Consider the following 7,013-nt stretch of genomic DNA (forward strand, 5'->3'; position numbering starts at 1 on the left):
CTGCGTTCGTCCAAACTTTGGATATTGTAATATTTCTTCGAATACTAGATGCAATTCGAAGGTGGTGCTTATAGGTCCACTCCTTCCGGTACCTCCCCCACAAAAGTTCGCAAATATTCGCTAAAATGGATTTCTCATAGACGTAGGAACCGATTTGGTCCAAACTTTGGATATCTAAATATTGTCGAAACTTATTTTATGTTCAAATTTGGGCCCTATCTGTCCAATCCTTGTGGTACCATCCACACAAATGTTCAACAGTTTTCAACATTTTTACCGAAGGTTTTCCTAGTGGCCCTGTTTTCAGCGATATTTTGTTAAAAATGATAAAAAAACCTATCTATCGATATCCTCTCAAATTTTTGAGCTTTAATCCTATCCATACTTTTGTCGGTGCATACGCCAAAAAGTTTGAAAACCCTCCTAAATACATGTTTTTTTTTGTTTTTTTGGAAAAAAGTATTTCAATCCACACTGGCTGAGGGTATATCCCTGTCGGCAAAGCCGACTGATACTTTTTTACTTGTTTTTATTAATAAAGATACGAATATTCTGATTGGACCAAAATTCGTTTCGAAGAAAATGGAATGCAATGACAGGCTCATATTTTTTATTTATTTATTAATTTTTTTTTTAATATTTTGCATATGCACAAATATATGCTAAGTAGGGAAAAAATATGCAAGAAATTCAAAGAAAATTTAATGACACCTGTAAATTTTACACGCAAAAAAAGGGTTTTTTTAGACTCCAATTACTAGGATGCTGTACGGAGCACACTCATGAGATATATTAAACGACGTAAACTCACGACTTCTATAATCCTATTATGAGTTTTGAACATTATCTTGTTGCGCGTCAGGAATATTAAAAAAAAATCAAAAATCCCCGAAATTCCATCTTCAGAATATATCGAAAAATCATACACTAGTATCATATTTCTCATGGAGTATTCTTTAAGTCTTTCTTTGGACATAGGTCTATAAAATGTAAGGATAAGCCAGAAATAGGAAGGGAGCATAAAAAAAACTTGGTGGCTTTTAGATCCCTCCTAAACACTTCATTTTAATAAATTTCAGTTCGCGGTTTATGAAAGGGTGAAACTTGGATTAATCGATTTTAAAACATTTTTGGTTTTTGCCATATACATTTTGAAATGGAAATATGCCTCATCAAAATAATAGTTTTAGAACCGAAGTATGTTTGGTCCATATTTATATTAGGCAATTTTCCTAGCGGCAATTGTCAGTTTGATGGAGAGAGATGAGGCATATGGTAACCCTTTGCCTTTCAACACCCTCTCTCACCTACAAACTGACAATTGCCGCAAGGAAAATTGCCTATTGTAAATATGGACTTGGATAAAATCCGTTTCAGAAAATTTGGACTCGATTCAGCCCTGTCCGTCCGTCTGTCTTTCCGGCTGGTTTGAGCGCAGGCACGAAAACTCTCGAAAGGATCAACCGATTTGGTCCAAAATTTGGTTATCGTAATATTTTGCACAAGTTTAGATCAAGTTCGAGGATGGGCTATATCGATCCACATCTTTCGGTATCTCACCCACAAAAGTTCAAACATTTAAGCTTAAGAACAGGTTCAAACATATTCTCGGACACAATTTAAACTTTCTTAAGATAGTTTTCGAAGTACTCATTCAACAGTAATGACTTGAAAAACAGACTACACCGAGTTTGCTTTTTTTCATTATGTCACAGGTTGAGGGTATGTCTAAAAGTTTGTAACATGTCAATATACTCGTAATGGTCGTAGACTCATACCTGTGTATACAAAAATGAATGTCTCGACGGCTCAGTCGACCTGGCTACGTGTGTACGTCCGTCCGTTCGTCTGTCCATTTAAGTTTTAATATTCAGTAAGTCTATTCTGTAACGTTATAACAATCCGATAATCGACAACGTTGTCGATACATTAAGTTTTTTTAGTAACAATTGTGCAATTCTGTAAAAATTTAGACAATTTGTCCATAAGCTTTTAAAAGTTTTCAATTTTGAATGTATTCCTAAATAAAATATACACACAAAATTTGAAAAACCAAAGGCATATCCAAGTTCATATCTATATAAAACAATTTTCCTTGCGGCAATTGTCTGTTTCATGGAGAGAGAGGTGTGGCATATGGTAACCCTTTGCCTCTCCGCACCCTCTCTCACCGACAAACTGACTATTGCCGCATGGGAAATTGCCTAATGAAGATATGGACTAATATAGAACATTTTTGTCGATTTTTAAACAGCTTTGTTCCTTTACTTTTTATACCCTATACCACAATGTTGAAAAGGGTATTATAAGTTTGTTTTGGTAAAAATTCATGTAACACCGCGAAATATTCGTTGGAGACCCCCAATGTGGTATACCAATCTTCATATCTCGACGAGATAAGCGATTTTAAGATGTGTGTTTGTCCGTCCGTCCGTCTGTCCATTATAAATTGTAAGCACGCTCCAGGCCGCAATTATGGACCGATCGTCACGAAATTTTGTATGGAGGTCGGGTTCAGATCAGAATAGATCCCTATTCTTATTGGTGATGATCGTAAAATATTTAGCGGGTGAAATGGACCAAAAAACATAATATTTATCCAATTTTCTAGCGGCTCTGTAGGTCTCAATAATAGTCCGATCAACGCGTAACTTTAAATAAGGTAAGAGTATATTACAAAGGAGAAGCTTGCAATTTGAGATGGCGATCGGATAATATTTAGAGGGTTAAATGGACCAAAACTTTTGTGTGAAAATTGTGAAAATTTTTAATATACCGCTTATATCTTCATTGCTGGAAGTGACATTCCGGACAAGTGAGTTATACTTGAAAGTGGAACGCTTGACCTTTCAATTGATGCCAATTATGTTGGTGTGCATGATCAGATAACAGAGTTACAGCCTAATATATTCCGTTATTTGTTTGTAGTGTAATAATAAACTCGCTAGAAGTCGCAATTATACATCAATAGTCACGAAAAAGATGCCTACAATTTTGAATGATGATCTGATATTCTTTAGCGGGTGAAATGGACCATTACTTTTGTATGAAAAATATAAACATTTTATTTTTGGTCGATATTTTAATTCCTTGAGTAGCCTACATATGGGAAAAAACTACTGACCTTTCCTCTGATGTAAATTGCAATAAAGTGTTTGCTAGATAACGGGCCTACTGCCTAATATATAATGGGTTCTGTGAAGAGAACCACATTTTTATCCCATGCTACATATTGTCTCTCCAAAAGTTTATGTAACACCACGAAATATTCGTCCTAGACCCCTTATTTGGTATGCCAAAATTCATATCTCGACGAGATAAAGTGATTTAGCGATGTGTGTCCGTCCATTAAAAATTGTAAACAAGCTTAAGGCCGCAATTATGGACCGATTGTAACGAATTTTTTAAGGAGGTTGGGTTCGGGCCAGAATAGAAATGATTAGTTTTTGGTGATGATCGTGAAATGTTCAGGGGATGAAATGGACCAAAAACAAAATTTTAACCAATTTTGTAGCGGCTCTGTAGGTCAAAATAATAACCCGCAAAATTTTAAACAAAGTTTGAGTTTATAATGAAGAAGAAGCGTACAAACCAACGTGAAGATCAGATAATACTTAGCGGGTTAAATGGACTGAAACTTTTGTGTGAAATTGGTAAAAATTTCAATAACGTAGCGGTTAAACAAGGGAAGTTGTAGTACTACATAAGTGGGTTTCATTACATTTTACGTGAACTAAATTTTCCTTTCCTGCTACAAAAATGTCTTTGTCATTCTAGATAATTTTTTGGTTTTGGTCATAAGTATTATACAATTCATCTCTGATATTTGATAATTAAATTTTCACAATCATTGAAAAGAAGTTCCGTGGAGAGCGATTGTCCAGGGATAGTGGTATAGGGTATCCCATGGTCGGCTCCGTCCGACTATAGACTTTTCTTACTTGTTTAATGGTAAAAGTGGTAAAAGACAAAACTTCAAAATTGCCAGTTTTACCAGAAAGTAAAGGAACAGAAAAATGATAGATCCTGTAACAATGTCAAAAACAAACATAAAAATTCAATTCTCTCCTTTTACTTCAATGTCATTAATTTTGTTGTGTCAGCGTTCGCTTTTTTCTTTTGTTTTTGTTAATTTTTTTCTTCATCAAACTAGGGTTTCGGAGTCGGAGTCTACTAGTCGGAGTCTGAGTCGAAAAAAAAATACTCGACTCCGACTCCGGGAACATTTTTTTACATTATATAAATATAACATTAAATTCGGTACACCATTTTATACAAGTCTTTTCATCACCAAATGCATGACGAGAATATTTTTGGTCCAACTGATCCCATAATTTTTTGCAAGCAAAAGTAAAGTTCTATGACAATCGGATAATAATTGGACATTTAATGTCATCTATACACGTCGTACAAGTCTTCTGCCAGAAGACCTCCTGGTCTTGTCACAAAGACGTTGACTTCTATTGTGTGTCACAGGGTAATCAGTAGGATTTCCGAAAGAGACCACAACGTCTTTCATAGGAGTCCAACAAGTCCTTTAATAGAAGACAACGATGACTGCTCATTCTTGTCGGCAAGGGCCACAAATTTCTGAAAAGATCCTAAATACATTCGATCTGTCCGTAGATAATAGTTTCAATTCAGATAGACTGAGGGTATGTCTCTGTCGGCAAAGCCGACTGACACTTTTTTACTTGTTTAATACTAAAATTAAAAAAAAAATAAATAAATAAAAATAATAGCCATTAGAAGTAATCCTAACTCCTATATGAGAGTGAATAACAGATTTTATGTATGAATATAATAGTTGTGTGTTTCCGGCAATAATAAATATTTATACATATATATAAAATTTATTAAAATTATTTTGGTTTGCAATTAAGTTAGTATAAACAAGACAATATAAAATTTCGAAAATCAAAACACTTCAAGCTATCAAATCAACATCGAAATGCTGTGGTTCAAGTTTATTTCGAAATGTGTTTCATTGTTAAGTAGCAGTCACAATAAATTCATTATTAAGTGAGCGGAACATAATAAATTTTATTTTTAATAAATCCAATTAGTCTCGGACAAATTATTGACAAAATATAAAACAAAAACGGCGTATCAAATGACAATTCTAAAACACATATACAAACATAATATACTGTTTATGTACATTCACATAAATATGAATGAATGTGAGAAGATGTTTAAATATTGAAAGATGTTGAAGGGAAATATGCCGTTATTTATAAGTCGCAGAAGTTTCAAATCAAGATAATACTATAAATGATTTAGCAGGAGTCTTTAGAAATAAAAAAATAAAATATGCTGTCTCCATACAACTAACTCGAACGACTTGTTTATATATTTCAAATTGTTGGTATTTAAACGATAAGAACGCAATATAAATGTATGCGGATGGATGCAATTGTATTCAATAAGTCTTATTTGAATTTTAGAGTGATGGATAATTTTATAGCTGAGGGAGAGCTGTATTGAAGAGATGCTGTTTTCGAATATTTATATGTAAAATTTTTGTGCTAACAAATCTAAATACTACTGTTTGTGTTTTGAGTTAGGTCTTTACAAACATTTGTCAACCGATTGATACTTTAGCCCTCCAGAGAACAGCTTCCATGAATGCGTAGTAATTGTTCCGGCAGTTGAGATTGTTTTTTATGTTCGATTGAAATTGCACTCCAGAGACCGATAGACCAGCGAAACCACAATATCACAGTAGCTGATATGATGGGTCGATCATTCAATCTTTCATTCAACCATTCAAGTGGAAATCAAATCATTTGTACTGGAGGATGTACAAATCATGTGATTTTGGGAATTTGTTGTTATTGCAGTAAATCTTCATGTTTGGCGGTCTGTATATGTTCATATGTATTTTTTCCAATTCCTTGTCGTATGTTGTCTCAATATAGTTTATTTTATTGATTTGATCCATGAAGGGATCAAATTTATGAAATAAATTAACAGTAATCAGAGATTATTTTAATCTACGACAAATGAGATAATTGGAACAACGATTTATGTGGAGGGAGGGAGTAAGAAGACAAAGAATATCAACTCGATATGTAGACACTACAAAGAGAAATTATGACATCAAACAATGACCCCCAAACTAGACTCAGAGGATTTATGATGGCATGTTTAAATGTCATACAGTGGGAGTAGCCAAACAAGCGTCAACATGACTTTGTTTGAGAATGGAAAAATGAGGAGGAGCCAAGTTCTCACAAATGTACACACATATGTGTACTTATATTCCATAAACGAAACATTTAATATTCGATAACAAACAGTAATGATTGGTTTAAGGACTATTAATGTGCTCGTTGTTTCAATGTTTTGAAATTATTGTTATTGAAACCAAGAAAATATCACGGTGAAAAACTATGTTACGTATGTATTTTAAATTGTTCTATACAATGTTTTTATGAGTATACTAATTTCAATACATTAAATACTTTACCCCTCAACCTATCTGCCCAATTCACCGGCTGCCTTGTTGGATATAAATCTATTGCCAATTTTGTGACAATTTTTAAGCGATGTGAGGGCTTATGCTTCTCTCGGAGACCTTTGGCCCATTGTGTTAAAAAACAAGCTCACAATATTCTTTATTTAAACAATGCACAACTGGATCACACTAGAAGTCATGGTGGGGGATTAGCTTTCCTATTGCACCAGTCCTTTCAATCTTACTTGAACCTGGGTAGAATGACCCCTACACGGAATGTATGGGGATAGGAGTCAGGTTTGGAACTGTCGAGGTAGAGTTGCTGAACGTATTCATTCCGCCGATAAATAGCTGTACTCCAGGTTATAGGCCCAACATTAACCTTCTTTTGGAAGGTCAGGCTCATCATGAGTTGTGGCATTCGGTCCACGGAAACGATTGGAGGTGTATAGTGCATGCTGAGCAGATTGAGAGCTCTACGCTTTGCACGGTCAATGAGGACATAACCATCGCGTCACCTGGTCTGACAAATGACGTCACCTTGCAAACTGTC

Source organism: Musca autumnalis, unplaced genomic scaffold, assembly GCF_047663935.1.
Source record: "Musca autumnalis isolate F117 unplaced genomic scaffold, ASM4766393v1 scaffold_3, whole genome shotgun sequence".
Taxonomy (NCBI): Eukaryota; Metazoa; Arthropoda; class Insecta; order Diptera; family Muscidae; genus Musca; species Musca autumnalis.